The following is a 17040-nucleotide window of genomic DNA, read 5'->3' as shown; positions in this document are numbered from 1 at the left end:
TGCCACAACTCCAGAGTTTGCTAAATTTTTCTGAAGGTCTTTTGCAGTCAAGCGAGGGTTCTGGTTTGCCTTTCTAGCAATCCTACAAGCAGCTCTTACTGAAATTTTGCTTGGTCTTCCAGACTTTATCTTGACCTTCACTCTTCATGTTAACTGGCATTTCTTAATTACATTTCGAACTGAGGAAAGGGCAACTTGAAAGTCATATTTAACTTTAGCAAGTTGAAGATTAAATTATCTATAAATTGGCCAAACTGTTCTCAATAACAGTAATTTTAACCATGGGTGCCCAAATTTTTACATACGACTGTATTCATTAGTCATTGGCTCACACGCTTCTGGTTTCATTGATGATCAGGGCAGATTCATTTTTTTAAAACTTAAAATAACGGATTCAGTTTGTACAATAGCCAATTGTTATCTTCCCATTAAGGATTATATTTCTACATTTTGGTCTTTCCAAACATCTCGTTCTGATTTTGCTGAGAGAGCTTTAATTACAGGTGAAATTTCAACTTCACATAGAATCCTTTACTAGACTCTTCTTCTAGACAGTATGCTGTTCCATTGAGAAAACTTTATTCATTGAAATGGGTCCTCTATGATCTCCAGCTGACAGTTGTGCGTCACATACTAAATCCTTACTAGACATATTTCTCTCACACTCACAACTCATACAGCCATATAGGTTTCTTCCTATTAAGTCATCATGCTCTCTCATGGCAAACATCTGCTACAATAGGAGATGTTTGGTGGTCAGATCATGCTCCAATTTTTCTTTCTCTATTTCTTCCTTCTCTGGCTCAATGTTCTTGGACATGGAGATTGAATGATAACGTCCTTCTTAAAGATAATACAGGGAGGAAAATAAGTATTTCATACAGTGGTGATTTTGCAAGTTTTCCCACCTACAAAGAATGGAGAGATCTGTAATTTTAAGCATAGTTACACTTCAACTGTGAGAGACAGATCTCCCACCAACTAGCAAGAATTCTAAATCTTACAGACCTGTTAGTTTTTCTTTAAGAAGCCCTCAAACTCTGCACTCATTACGAGTATTAGTAGCACCTGGTTGAACTTGTTACCTGAATAAAAGATACCTGTTCACACACTCACACTCCAACCTCTCTATCTAAGGACACCAGGGACAAAATTGTAGACCAGTGTAAGGAGGAAGACCGGGCTGCAGGTGCCTGCATCATGCTGGGTCTGGAACTGCTGAGGCTGCGTCCCATGTTGCCCAGGGGAAAGAATAGGGGACAGGACAGGCCACATGACCAGGGAAGAGAGGGTGTGACTAAGCAAGGCAGTGAGGAGAAAGCACGCGAAGAAACAGAGAGTTTCCCACTGGCAGCGCGAGAACTCTCGGAGTCAGTTTGACTCTGAGAGCGCCACGGCCTTGTTTGTTTTGGCCATGCCAACTTATGGACTAGGGGCTCAGCGTAAGGTACCGGAGACCGACTGCTGCCGCCAGAAGATGGCCCGTTGTTTGCAGGACCCCACTGGAACAGCACTGCGCCGGTGTCGCCATCCTCCAAGCTTCAGCAGAAGACTGGGAAGCCTTTGACACGATAAGTGATTTAAGCAACTACCGTTATCTTGTTTATTGCTCATTAAATCTACCTTTTACCTACCCTTGAACTGTTTAATCCTTCATCTCCCTACAAGTTAACCCCCTGTTAAATTAAAACTGTTAAATTTGTTAACCCTTGCTCTGCATTCTGACTGTCAGCATTCCGCACCGCAACCTGCTTTCACCTGCACAAGGCTAGGATGGACTACAGGACAATAAACAAGCAGCTTGGTGAGAAGGTAACAAGTGTTCGCACAATTATTAGAAAATTGAAGAAATACAAGATGATGGTCAATCTTCCTCTGTCTGGGGCTCCATGCAAGATCTCACCTCATTGGGTAAGGATGATTTGGAGAAATGTCAGGAAGCAGCCGAGAACCTGAAGGCAGCTGTGACCACAGTCTCAAACATTACCATTATTAACAAACTACGCTGTCATGGATTAAAATCCTGCAGGGCACGCAAAGCTACCACATGTCCAGGCCCATTTGAAGTTAGCCAATGACCATCTGGATGATCCAGAGGAGGCATGGAAAAAGGTTATGTGATCAGATGAGACCAAAATAGAACTTTTTGGTATTAACTCCATTCACTGTGTTTGGAAGAAGAAGGATGAGCACCGTCCCAACCGTGAAGAATGGTGAGGGAAACTTTCTTTAGGTTTGCTTTTCTGCAAAGGGAACAGGATGACTGCACCATATTGAAGGGAGGATGGATCCGGTCATGTATCATGAGATTTTGTACAATAACCGCTTTCCTTCACCAAGAGCGTTGAAGATGGGTCAAAGCTGGATCTTCCAGCATGACAATGACCCAAAACACACAGGTAGGGCAACTAAGGAGTGGCTCCATAAGAAGCATTTCAAGGTCCTGGAGTATCCTAGCCAGTCTCCAGCCCTGAACCCTATAGAACATTTTTGGAGGTAGCTGAAACTAAATGTCGACCAATGACAGTCCTGGAACCTGAAAGATCTGGAAAAGATCTCTATGGAGGAGTGGGCCCAAATCTCTGCTACAGTGTGTGCAAATTTGGTCAAGAACTACAGGAAACGTCTGACCTCTGTACTTGCAAACAAAAGGTTTCTATACCAAATATTAAGTCCTGTTTTTCTATTGTATCAAATACTTATTTCATGCAATAAAATGCTAATTAATTATGTGAAAATCATACAATGTGATTTTTTAAGATTTTGTCTTTCACATTTGAAGTGTACCTAGGATAAAAATTACAGACATCTCCATTCTTTGTAGGTGGGAAAACTTGCAAAATCGCCAGTGTATCAAATACTTATTTTCCCCACTGTATATGTACACCAGAATTAAAGGACTCTATTGATTCTTTCATTCAGGTTCACAATTCAGATCGAACCTCTATTCCTTTACAGTGGGAAACTCAAAAGTGTGTCATGAAATGCATCTTGATCATGGTTCTCGACTTAAGAAGGAGAGAACTATGGAGTTTGATGAATTGTTGCTCAGATTCGTAATCTTGAGATCTCACATGAACACTTTCTTCAACTACTCTTGTAGATTTATCTAAAGCGAGAAACAAGCTTAGGGCTTTGCTGGATCAGAAATATCTTAGATATAGGGAGAAATTGAAACTTTTTTTGACACTTCAGACAAATGTAGACAGCCTCTGTCACAACTCTTTCACCCTTGTTGTACGGCAATTTATATCCCGTGCTTAAAGAGACATGATGGTAGGGACACTCATGATCCGAAAGAAACAATTGACATATTGTGTTGATATTATGAGAAGCTATATAATATTAAAGGCCAATACTCAGATCTTTGTACTTCGGATCTTTCTGATTGGATTGAGAAACATATTAAAAAGACATTTTTACTTTCTTTGAATCGTCAGCTCTCTGATGCACTGGAGGTTGATATGAAAACAAACAGCATCCGATTCTGGGTGATGAGTTCCAAAAAAGTAAAATTTAGTCTGCCATCTAGTAACAACGTTTCGACGTGTTGGTCTGGATAAGATGGTGTTTGGAACAGTTATAAGACAGCTTGTCTCTGACAACTTGATGCTTCCTAGACCTGGTCATCCAGCCAAACTGAGCAATCGTAGGAGAAATGCCTTGGTGAGGGAGTAAAGAAGAACCCCAAGATCATTGTAGCTGAGGTCCAGAGATGCAGTAGGGAGATGGCAAAAAGTTCCACAAAGTCAGCTATCACTGCAGCCCTCCACCAGTCGGGCCTTTATGGCAGAGCGGCCCGACGGAAGTCTCTCCTCAGTGCAAGACATATGAGAGCCCACATAGAGTTTGCTAAAAAACACATGAAGGACTCCCAGACTATGAGAAATAAGATTCTCTGGTCTGGTGAGACCAAGATAGACCTTTCTGATAATACTAAGCAGTATGTGTGGAGAAAACCAGGCACTGCTTATCACCTGCCCAATACAATCCCAACAGGGAAACATGGTGGTGGCAGCATCATGCTATGGGGGTGTTTTTTAGCTGCAGGGACAACAATGACTGGTTGTCATTGAAGGAAGCATAAATGTGGCCAAGTACAGAGATATCCTGGATGAAAACCTCTTCCAGTGTGCTCTGGACCTCAGACTTGGCTGAAGGTTCACCTTCCAACCAGACCATAACCCTAAGCACACAGCTAAAATAACAAAGGAGTGGCTTCAGAACCACTCTGTGACCATTCTTGACTGACACAGCCACAGCCCTGACCTAAACCTAATTGAGCATCTCTGGAGAGACCTGAAAATTGCTGTTCACCATCCAATCTGATGGAACTGGAAAGGATCTGCAAGGAAGAATGGCAGAGGATCCAACAATCCAGGTGTGAAAAACTTGTTGCATCATTCCCAAGAAGACTCATGGCTATACTAGCTCAAAAGGGTGCTTCTACTCAATACTGAGCAAAGGGTCTGCATACTTATGACCATGTGATATTTCAGTTTTTCTTTTTTAATAAATTAGCAAAAATTTCTACATTTCTGTTTTTTTTTCAGTCAAGATGGGGTGGAGAGTGAACATTAATGAGAAAAAAATGAACTTTTTTTAATTTACCAAATGGCTGCAATGAAACAAAGAGTGAAAAATAACACAATATAGTGTATGAATCACACCCCTTTTTAAGTTTAACTGTGCCTCAAAAGTAGTTTTTGAACACATATGGGGTACCGGCGTACTCCGGAGAAATTGCACAATAAATTTTTAGTTCATTGTCTCTTGCTATCCTTGCGAAAATAAAAAAAAATGGGGTTAAAATAACATTTTTTGAGGATAAATTCTATATTTTTTAATTTTCACGGCTCTACGTTCTTCTGTGAAGCAGTTGGGGGTTCAAGGTGCTCACCACCCATCTAGATACATTCCTTGAAGGGTCTAGCTTTCAAAATGGCGTAACTTGTGAGGGTTTTCCACTGTTTAGGCACATCAGGGGCCAGTGGCGTAACTGGAAACTCATGGGCCCAAATGCGAAAGCTCCAACGAGGCCCCTAAATATTTTAAATCTTTAATAGCAAATCTTTTTCTATAGGCCAAAGGGACTTTTAGGGCCCCCTAGGCTCCAGGGCCCGGGTGCGATTGCTGCCCCGGCACCTGTTGTAGTTACACCCCTGTCAAGGGCTCTCAAAATGAGATATGACGCCCACAGACCATTCCATCAAAATCTGCATTCCAAACTGTCACTCCTTCCTACCAAGCCATGCCGTGCGCCCAAACAGTAGCTTTCCTCCACATAAGGAGCATCTGCATTCCAAAACACCATTCCTTCTTTTTTGAGCCGTGCGTATGCCAAAACAGTAGTTTACCCCAAAATATGGGGTATCGGCATACTTTGGCTAAAAATCAAATTTTGGGGTTGATATTCTCCTGCTATCCTTGTGAAAATAAAAAAATGGGGCTTAAATAACATTTTTTGTGGGAAAAATGTGATTTTTTTTATTTTCACGACTCAATGTTATAAACTCCTGCGAAGCACCTGGGGGTTCAAGGTGCTCATCACACATTTAGATAAGTTCCTTAAGGGGTCTAGTTACTGAAATGTGGGGAGTTTCCACTGTTTAGGCACATCAGGGGCTCTCCAAAAGCCACATGGTGCACACTAATTATTCCAGCAAATTTTGCATTCGAAAAGTCAAATGGCGCTCCTTCCCTTCCGAGCCCTGCTGTGTGCCCAAACAATGGTTTACCCCCCCATATTGGGTATCGGCATGCTCAGGAGAAATTGCACAACAAATTTTGGGATCCATTTTTACCTGTTAACCTTGCAACAATAAAAAAAAATGCTCATTTTTTCCTTCCACGTTCCAAAAATTCCTGTGAAGCACCTGATGGGTTAATAAATGTATTGAATGTGGTTTTGAGCACCTTGAGGGGTGCAGTTTTAGAATGGTTTCACTTTTGGGTATTTTCTGCCATTTAAGCCCTTCAAAGTCACTTCAAATGTGATGTGGTCTCTAAAAAAATGGTTTTGTAAATTTTGTTGGAAAATGAGAAATTAATGGTCAAATTTTAACCCTTATAACTTCCTATGAAAAAAAGTTTCAAAAATTGTGCTGATGTAAAGTCAACATGTGGGAAATGTTATTTACTATTTTGTGTGATATAACTCTGATTTAAGGGCATAAAAATTAAAAGTTTGAAAGATGCAAAGTTTGCTCCAAATTTCCATTTTTTTCACAAATAAACGCAAATCATATGGAAGAAATTTTACCACCATCATTAACCCCTTAATCCCGTATGACGTACTATCCCGTCAAGGTGACCTGGGACTTAATTCCGGGTGACGGGATAGTACGTCATACGCGATCGGCCGCGCTCACGGGGGGAGCGCGGCCGGGTGTCAGCTGCCTATCGCAGCTGACATCCGGCACTATGTGCCAGGAGTGGTCACGGACCGCCCCCGGCACATTAACCCCCGGCACACCGCGATCAAACATGATCGCAGTGTACCGGCGGTATAGGGAAGCATCGCGCAGGGAGGGGGCTCCCTGCGGGCTTCCCTGAGACCCCCGGAGCAACGCGATGTGATCGCGTTGCTCTGAGGGTCTCCTACCTCCTTCCTCCCTGCAGGTCCTGGATCCAAGATGGCCGCGGCATCCGGGTCCTGCAGGGAGAAAGGTGGCTTACCGAGCGCCTGCTCAGAGCAGACGCTGGTAAGCCTGCACCGATGTAAGTGAGATCGGTGATCTGACAGAGTACTGTGCACACTATCAGATCATCGATCTGTGATGTCCCCCCCTGGGACAAAGTAAAAAAGTTAAAAAAAAAAAATTCCACATGTGTAAAAAAAATAAAAAAAAATTCCTAAATAAATAATAAAAAATATATATATATTATTCCCATAAATACATTTCTTTATCTCAATAAAAAAAAAAAAACAATAAAAGTACACATATTTAGTATCGCCGCGTCCGTAACGACCCAACCTATAAAACTGCCCTACTAGTTAACCCCTTCAGTAAACACCGTAAGAAAAAAAAAAAAAAACGAGGCAAAAAACAATGCTTTATTACCATACCGCCGAACAAAAAGTGGAATAACACGCGATCAAAAAGACTGATATAAATAATCATGGTACTGCTGAAAACGTCATCTTGTCCCGCAAAAAACAAGCTGCCATACAGCATCATTAGCAAAAAAATAAAAAAGTTATAGTCCTGAGAATAAAGCGATACTAAAATAATTATTTTTTCTATAAAATAGTTTTTATTGTATAAAAGCGCCAAAACATAAAAAAATGATATAAATGAGATATCGCTGTAATCGTACTGACCCGTTGAATAAAACTGCTTTATCAATTTAAATCCAAAATATGAAGAAAAAGAAGTGGCACTCACCCGATGATGCTGTACAAAAAATGTCCTTTATTCAGAGCATACACTCGCAGACATATAATGGAGAGGCGGCTGGTGAGGAGAGGAGTGCAAGGGGAGGCAAGAGGATGACGGCCGTTTCGCGCCTGCGCGCTTCCACGGGTCCTGGACCCGTGGAAGCGCGCAGGCGCGAAACGGCCGTCGTCCTCTTGCCTCCCCTTGCACTCCTCTCCTCACCAGCCGCCTCTCCATTATATGTCTGCGAGTGTATGCTCTGAATAAAGGACATTTTTTGTACAGCATCATCGGGTGAGTGCCACTTCTTTTTCTTCATATTTTGGATTTACATTGCTGCTGATGTCGAGCACCGCCCCAACGCTATTGCTTAAATGCATGCCGTAGTGGTTCTAAATTGAGTCTTTTTTTTGTCCGCATTTCAACGCTTGGAATCTGAGATTGAGGCAAGCTCCACGTGACATTTAATCTGTGGAGAAAAACACCTGGTGCCATTCTACCTCTACTTGTACATATATTGCTTTATCAATTTTACCAAACACGGAACGGTATAAACGCCTCTCCCAAAAGAAATTCATGAATAGCAGGTTTTTGGTCATTCTGCCTCACAAAAATCAGAATAAAAAGTGATCAAAAATGGTCACGTGTCCGAAAATGTTACCAATAAAAACGTCAACTCGTCCCGCAAAAAACAAGACCTCACATGACTCTGTGGAGCAAAATGTGGAAAAATTATAGGTCTCAAAATGTGGAGACGCAAAAACTTTTTTGCTATAAAAAGCGTCTTTTAGTGTGTGACAGCTGCCAATCATAAAAATCCGATATAAAAAACGCTATAAAAGTAAATCAAACCCTCCTTCATCACCCCCTTAGTTAGGGAAAAATAATAAAATTAAAAAAATGTATTTATTTCCATTTTCCCATTAGGGCTAGGGTTAGGGTTAGGGCTAGAGTTAGGGTTAGGGCTAGAGTTAGGGTTAGGGCTAGGGTTCGGGTTGGGGCTAAAGTTAGGGTTAGGGCTAGGGTTAGGGTTAGGGCTAGGGTTGGAGGTAAAGTTAGGGTTAGGGTTGGGGCTAAAGTTAGGGTTAGGGTTGGGGCTAAAGTTAGGGTTAGGGTTTGAATTACATTTACGGTTTGGATTAGGGTTGGGATTTGAATTATGGGTGTGTCAGGGCTAGGGGTGTGGTTAGGGTTACCGTTGGGATTAGGGTTAGGGGTGTGTTTGGGTTAGGGTTTCAGGTAGAATTGGGGAGTTTCCACTGTCCAGGCACATCAGGGGCTCTCCAAACGCGACATGGCGTCCAATCTCAATTCCAGCCAATTCTGCGTTGAAAAAGTAAAACAGTGGTCCTTCCCTTCCAAGCTCTCCCGTGCGCCCAAAAAGGGTTTACCCCAACATATGGGTTATCAGCGTACTCGGGACAAATTGAACAACAACTTCTGGGGTCCAAGTTCTCTTGTTATCCTTGGGAAAATTAAAAATTTGGGGGGCTAAAAATCGTTTTTGTGAGAAAAAAAAGATGTTTTATTTTCACGGCTCTGCGTTATAAACTGTAGTGAAACACTTGGGGGTTCAAAGTTCTCACAACACATCTAGATAAGTTCCTTGGGAGGTCTAGTTTCCAATATGGGGTCACTTGTGGGGGGTTTGTACTGTTTGGGTACATCAGGGGCTCTGCAAATGCAACGTGACGCCTGCAGACCAATCCATTTAAGTCTGCATTCCAAATGGCGCTCCTTCCCTTCCGAGCTCTGTCATGCGCCCAAACAGTGGTTCCCCCCCACATATGGGGTATCAGCGTACTCAGGACAAATTGGACAACAACTTTTGGGGTCTAATTTATCCTGTTACCCTTGTGAAAATACAAAACTGGGGGCTAAAAAATAATTTTTGTGAAAAAAAAAGGAATTTTTATTTTCACGGCTTTGCGCTATAAACTTTTGTGAAACACTTGGGGGTTCAAAGTTCTCACAACACATCTAGATAAGTTCCTTTGGAGGTCTAGTTTCCAATATGGGGTCACTTGTGGGGGGTTTGTACTGTTTGGGTACATCAGGGGCTCTGCAAATGCAACGTGACGGCTGTTGACCAATCCATTTAAGTCTGCATTCCAAATGGCGCTCCTTCCCTTCTGAGCTCTGTCATGCGCCCAAACAGTGGTTCCCCCCCACATATGGGGTATCAGCGTACTCAGGACAAATTGGACAACAACTTTTGGGGTCTAATTTATCCTGTTACACTTGTGAAAATACAAAACTGGGGGCTAAAAAATCATTTTTGTGAAAAAAAAAAGAATTTTTATTTTCACGGCTTTGCGCTATAAACTTTTGTGAAGCACTTGGGGGTTCAAAGTTCTCAACACATCTAGATAAGTTCCTTTGGAGGTCTAGTTTCCAATATGCGGTCACTTGTGGGGGGTTTGTACTGTTTGGGTACATCAGAGGCTCTGCAAATGCAACGTGACGGCTGCTGACCAATCCATTTAAGTCTGCATTCCAAATGGCGCTCCTTCCCTTCTGAGCTCTGTCATGCGCCCAAACAGTGGTTCCCCCCCACATATGGGGTATCATCGTACTCATGACAAATTGGACAACAACTTTTGGGGTCTAATTTATCCTGTTACCCTTGTGAAAATACAAAACTGGGGGCTAAAAAATCATTTTTGTGAAAAAAAAAAGAATTTCTATTTTCACGGCTTTGCGCTATAAACTTTTGTGAAACACTTGGGGGTTCAAAGTTCTCACAACACATCTAGATAAGTTCCTTGGGAGGTCTAGTTTCCAATATGGGGTCACCTGTGGGGGGTTTGTACTGTTTGGGTACATCAGGGGCTCTGCAAATGCAACGTGACGGCTGCAGACCAATCCATTTAAGTCTGCATTCCAAATGGCGCTCCTTCCCTTCCGAGCTCTGTCATGCGCCCAAACAGTGGTTCCCCCCCACATATGGGGTATCAGCGTACTCAGGACAAATTGGACAACAAATTTTGGGGTCCAATTTGTTCTGTTACCCTTGTAAAAATACAAAGCTGGGGGCTAAAAAATCATTTTTGTGAAAAAAATATATATATATATTTTCACGGCTCTGCGTTATAATCTGTAGTGAAACACTTGGGGGTTAAAAGCTCTCAAAACACATCTAGATAAGTTCCTTAGGGGGTCTACTTTCCAAAATGGTGTCACTTGTGGGGGGTTTCAATGTTTAGGCACATCAGGGGCTCTCCAAACGCAACATGGCGTCCCATCTCAATTCCAGTCAATTTTGCATTGAAAAGTCAAATGGCGCTTCTTCCCTTCCAAGCTCTGCCATGCGCCCAAACAATGGTTTACACCCACATATGGGGTATCAGCGTACTCAGGACAAATTGCACAACATTTTTGGGGTCCAATTTCTTCTCTTACCCTTGGGAAAATAAAAAATTGGGGGCGAAAAGATAATTTTTGTGAAAAAATATGATTTTTTATTTTTACGACTCTGCATTATAAACTTCTGTGAAGCACTTGGTGGGTCAAAGTGCTCACCACACATCTAGATAAGTTCCTTAGGGGGTCTACTTTCCAAAATGGTGTCACTTGTAGGGGGTTTCAATGTTTAGGCACATCAGGGGCTCTCCAAACGCAACATGGCGTCCCATCTCAATTCCAGTCAATTTTGCATTGAAAAGTCAAATGGCGCTCCTTTCCTTCCGAGCTCTGCCATGCGCCCAAACAGTGGTTTACCCCCACATATGGGGTATCAGCGTACTCAGGACAAATTGTACAACAACTTTGGGGGTCCATTTTCTCCTGTTACCCTTGGTAAAATAAAACAAATTGGAGCTGAAATAAATTTTGTGTGAAAAAAAGTTAAATGTTCATTTTTATTTAAACATTCCAAAAATTCCTGTGAAACACCTGAAGGGTTAATAAACTTCTTGAATGTGGTTTTGAGCACCTTGAGGGGTGCAGTTTTTAGAATGGTGTCACACTTGGGTATTTTCTATCATATAGACCCCTCAAAATGACTTCAAATGAGATGTGGTCCGTAAAAAAAAATGGTGTTGTAAAAATGAGAAATTGCTGGTCAACTTTTAACCCTTATAACTCCGTCACAAAAAAAAATTTTGGTTCCAAAATTGTGCTGATGTAAAGTAGACATGTGGGAAATGTTACTTTTTAAGTATTTTGCATGACATATGTCTGTGATTTAAGGGCATAAGAATTCAAAGTTGGAAAATTGTCAAATTTTCAAAATGTTCGCCAAATTTCCATTTTTTTCACAAATAAACGCAAGTTATATCGAATAAATTTTACCACTAACATGAAGTACAATATGTCATGAGAAAACAATGTCAGAATCACCAAGATCCGTCAAAGCGTTCCAGAGTTATAGCCTCATAAAGGGACAGTGGTCAGAATTGTAAAAATTGGCCAGGTCATTAACGTGCAAACCACCCTCGGGGCTTAAGGGGTTAAAGTACAATATGTCATGAAGAAACATTCTCAGAATCACTGGGATCCGTTGAAGCGTTCCAGAGTTATTACCTCATTAAGTGACCCTGGTCAGAATTGTAAAATTAGACCTGGTCATAAAGGTGAAATCCGGCTTAGGGGCTGAAGGGGTTAAACATGAACAGCACACAGATGACGCATGGATGCCATCTGTTTGCTGTATGTGTTTTTCACAGACCCATAGACTTGTATTGGCCATCTTCATCCATGTTGCCGGAAAAAATCTCTGTATGATTCACACAGACACTTGGCCCATTTAAAAACACGGACAAGTGCACAGCAACATACGTTATAATGGGTACATGTAGTATCCGTGAAAAAAAAAATGGATGCCACATGTACTGCTTAAACAGACATGTGCAGGAGACCTAAAACTGATATATAGTTGAATGGCGCAGTGCTAACAGTAGTATACAGTAATTAGACATTATACATTTCAGTAGCATCTGCAGCACTTGCTATTATCCTTGATATATGCCCACATACACATTGTATATGCTAATTCTAACCCTGTTATGAACCCTGTTTTCCCAGAAAAAAAGCGTAATTGAAGAAAAGCTTTCATCAGTATATACCGATAATTCCTAGGAAGTTTCACTAATGTATAATGAATGAAAAACCCAAATTTGTAATGTCAGCTAAAGTTAATGTGAAATCCCATTACACCGCTATGATCCAACCACAGAAAGGGCAAGTCCCTTGTAGGTATATTGTATCATAAAGCACAAAACCACAAGAAAGTCATATTGTCTTCCTTTTTATGCTGCATAGAAAAAGCAAATATCTTGATGAAAAGCACATTGCTTTGCGTTGTAACCATGCTAAGACATCTTTGTTGCAATCTGAGTCATAAAGTATGGGTAGACACAGCAAATTATGGAAGGAAATACTTCTTCATGCAGCAAATAAATTCCTGTGCTTGTAAAACTAACATACCTTTTGCCACTTTAACCATGTAATGGGGTTGTCCCACCATAAAAACCTATCACCTACTCTATCCTCCTATAAAAGTCTGATCACTAGGTGCCCCCAATCATGTTCAAACAGCTGCCCTCAAACCTACTCACTCTTGTAAGATTGTTGGAAGCTTGTTGTTTCTTTTAAAATTCTGCAACCACCAGTAGCCTGATTGTGAGTAAAGCTTGAACTGTCTCCTATGTACCTCAAAAAGTTGTAAACCCAGGTATGTAAAGTGTCCCGGAAGGCACTAAGAGCTATAACAATATCAAAAACAAAAAACATGCCATGAGTAAAGTAATAGCATTAATAATATAGAAAAATTAATTAACTTTATTAAATACAAAATATAAAAACCATGCAATAAAAATCCTAAAATACAGACACAAGGACAGATTGGTGGATGAGTCACTTTAGGAATCCCAATATTATGAAAAGTCTCAATCATCGAGTGATGTGTATATGTATATACACTCACCGGCCACTTTATTAGGTACACCTGTCCAACTTCTTGTTAACACTTAATTTCTAATCAGCCAATCACATGGCGGCAACTCAGTGCATTTAGGCATGTAGACATGGTCAAGACAATCTCCTGCAGTTCAAACCGAGCATCAGTATGGGGAAGAAAGGTGATTTGAGTGCCTTTGAACATGGCATGGTTGTTGGTGCCAGAAGGGCTGGTCTGAGTATTTCAGAAACTGCTGATCTACTGGGATTTTCACGCACAACCATCTCTAGGGTTTACAGAGAATGGTCCTAAAAAGAAAAAAAATCCAGTGAGCGGCAGTTCTGTGGGCGGAAATGCCTTGTTGATGCCAGAGGTCAGAGGAGAATGGGCAGACTGGTTCGAGCTGATAGAAAGGCAACAGTGACTCAAATCGCCACCCGTTACAACCAAGGTAGGCCTAAGAGCATCTCTGAACGCACAGTGCGTCGAACTTTGAGGCAGATGGGCTACAGCAGCAGAAGACCACACCGGGTACCACTCCTTTCAGCTAAGAACAGGAAACTGAGGCTACAATTTGTACAAGCTCATCGAAATTGGACAGTAGAAGATTGGAAAAACGTTGCTTGGTCTGATGAGTCTCGATTTCTGCTGCGACATTCGGATGGTAGGGTCAGAATTTGGCGTAAACAACATGAAAGCATGGATCCATCCTGCCTTGTATGGAGCATCTTTGGGATGTGCAGCCGACAAATCTGCGGCAACTGTGTGATGCCATCATGTCAATATGGACCAAAATCTCTGAGGAATGCTTCCAGCACCTTGTTGAATCTATGCCACGAAGAATTGAGGCAGTTCTGAAGGCAAAAGGGGGTCCAACCCGTTACTAGCATGGTGTACCTAATAAAGTGGCCAGTGAGTGTATATATATGTGTATATATATATATATATATATATATATATATATATATATACCCCAAGCGAAAAAAGGAAGGCAGCACTCCAATTCTTGGAAAAGTGAAAAAGCTGTGAAGTTTATTTCAGACCCACATCTCTATACGACGTTTCGGCTCACACTGAGCCTTTCTCAAGCTTGGCTTGAGAAAGGCTCAGTGTTAGCCGAAACGTCGTATAGAGATGTGGGTCTGAAATAAACTTCACAGCTTTTTCACTTTTCCAAGAATTGGAGTGCTGCCTTCCTTTTTTCGCTTGGTATGGTATTTGGGTGGATGAGTGGACCGTCCTGCCCAGGAGGCTTGGCACCCATTGGTGAGCTTGTGCTGTTTTCATTTTTTCTATACATATATATATATATATATATATATATATATATATATATATATATATATAGCAAGGGAATGTATGATACATGAAACGTGAATAGCATAATGGCTTGTGAAATCTATGAAAAAACACATGAGATGCTTAGCACAAAATGTGGCCAAAAAATGTGAGCCCATCCACCAACGTCAAGGTAATCGCATGGATCGGATGGGTCCCTGACCTGACTGCCTAGTGTGAACACTTACCTCTGGCTAATATCATGATAAAGCCTGCATTTATAGGGAGGTCGGAACCAAAAAAATCACAGCATGGTGAAGGGCGGGGCATTCAAGTCAGAAAAAAATAGTACATAGCAAGTAATGATAAACTGACTGAACAGCGAAGCATCTCGTGTTTTTTAATAGATTTCACAAGCCATTATGCTATTCACATTTCATGTATCACATATTTCCTTGCTTTAGTACAATTGAGTGCAGCCATGTATCTATTTGCTATGCAAGTTGTTTTCTGGTTATGCACCAGTTCAGACTAGTTCGCTGTTCAGTCAGTTTACCATTACTTGCTATGTACTATTTTTTTCTGACTTGAACGCCCCGCCCTTCACCATGCTGTGATTTTAATTACATCCAAACACAGTTGGTTCCGACCTCCCTATAAATGCAGGCTTTACCATGTTATTAGCCAGAGGTAAGTGTTCACACTAGGCAGTTAGGTCAGGGACCCATCTGCTCCATGCGATTACCTTGACGTTGGTGGATGGGCTCACATTTTTTGGCCAAATTTTGTGCTAAGCATCTCATGTGTTTTTTCAGAGATTTCACAAGCCGTTATGCTATTCACATTTCATGTATCACACATTCCCTTGCTTTAGCATAATTGTGTGCAGCCATTTATCTATTTGCTGTGTAAGTTGTTTTTTGGTTATGCACCAGTTCAGACTAGTTCACTGTTCAGTCAGTTTACCATTACTTGCTATATACATATATATAATAGAATATATAGTATACCGTATACTAATAATTCTAACATATAGTAACCCAATGACAATGAACATATAAACATGGCCCAGAAAAAGTTATATGTAATAAGGTCTACAGATAAAAATCACAGACAGTATCAAACACACAATGTAATGAGTAGTAAAAATTCTCACCCACCAAACACCCGACGCACGTTTCACAAATGCTTCGTCACAGGTTGTTTGTGAAAGATAGAGCAGCTATTTAAAGCGCAGATAGATAATGAGAAATATACAAATAAATCAGGAGCAGGTGGGAGTATATTCAAAAGAACATAACATGACAAACACAGCTGAAATGACAGTGGTACCCTTGCATGGTATGCATGCCGAACATGTGCATTAGAAAAGTTAGTCATATGCTAATTAGTCCCCTGTTTATATTAAGGCATGAAGCACCTAACGTTACGCCATGCGTGTGCCATCAAACGCCCCCCGATCATCTGATCATAAATATGACTCATTGGGTTGGATTGCTTTGCACACGCTCAGACAAATGACATGAGTCTAAAAAGCGATCATGTGACGATGATCAAGTGTATCATAGCGGTGGTGTTCAAAGAGTCTGTTATGCGCTACATATGTATATATGGTACAAGGAAAAAATATTAAAAAGAATCAAATCAGACTACACAGAAATCGCAATAAAAAAGGCTCAAGAGGAAGCACATCAAATGTCCCGTAGATCTGAAGAAATGGGGCAAATGAGGTATATTGTTTAAGACCCAAAGTGGTGTGCGTTTCCAATCTACATGGGTGGGCCATGTATATGGATACACCTAAAGAAAATGGGAATGGTTGGTGATATCAGCTTTCTGTTTGTGGCACATTAGTATATGGCAGGGGAAAACTTTTCAGAGTGCCGATCTGGGTCATCCTCGCTCAGATGCTGCAGCAGCTGGATTTTGCAAGGGTGCCATTTGTGAGTAGCTAATAACCGCCAAAGGGATATTCGACTGATGCCAGATCAGCGAGCTGAATGTGCAGGATGGGCAAAACAAAAATTGGAACAGGACCCTCAGTTTACACAGAACATTATGCTCAGTGATGAGGTAAACTTTTTTGGGTGGGCCATTTATATGGATACACCTAAATCAAATGGTGACAGTTTTCTTGCGTAGGGTGTGTTGTATTCAAATCTGCTGCAATGACCCAGGTACTGCGTTTACCAGACATCAACACAATTTCTATCTGCTCCATACGTGCTAACCTCTGCGACATGTCAATGGCTGTAAACAAAGAGAAACTTGTAAATAACTCATGAAAGAATAAAGTTACTTTAAAACCAAACACACCATTGTTTTTCTTGTGAAATTCCAAATAAGTTTGGTGTGTCACATGATCCTTTTCCCATTGGAAAAAAGTTGGATCCAAAATAGCAGACTTCAAAATAGCCGCCATGGTCACCACCCATCTTAAAAAGTTTTCCCCCCTCCCATTTTACTTAGGTGTATCCATGCACT

The sequence above is a fragment of the Ranitomeya variabilis genome, chromosome 1 (assembly GCF_051348905.1).
Source record: "Ranitomeya variabilis isolate aRanVar5 chromosome 1, aRanVar5.hap1, whole genome shotgun sequence".
NCBI classification, from domain to species: domain Eukaryota; kingdom Metazoa; phylum Chordata; class Amphibia; order Anura; family Dendrobatidae; genus Ranitomeya; species Ranitomeya variabilis.
The sequence above is the reverse complement of the archived record's forward strand: the minus strand, read 5'-3'. Positions refer to the sequence as shown.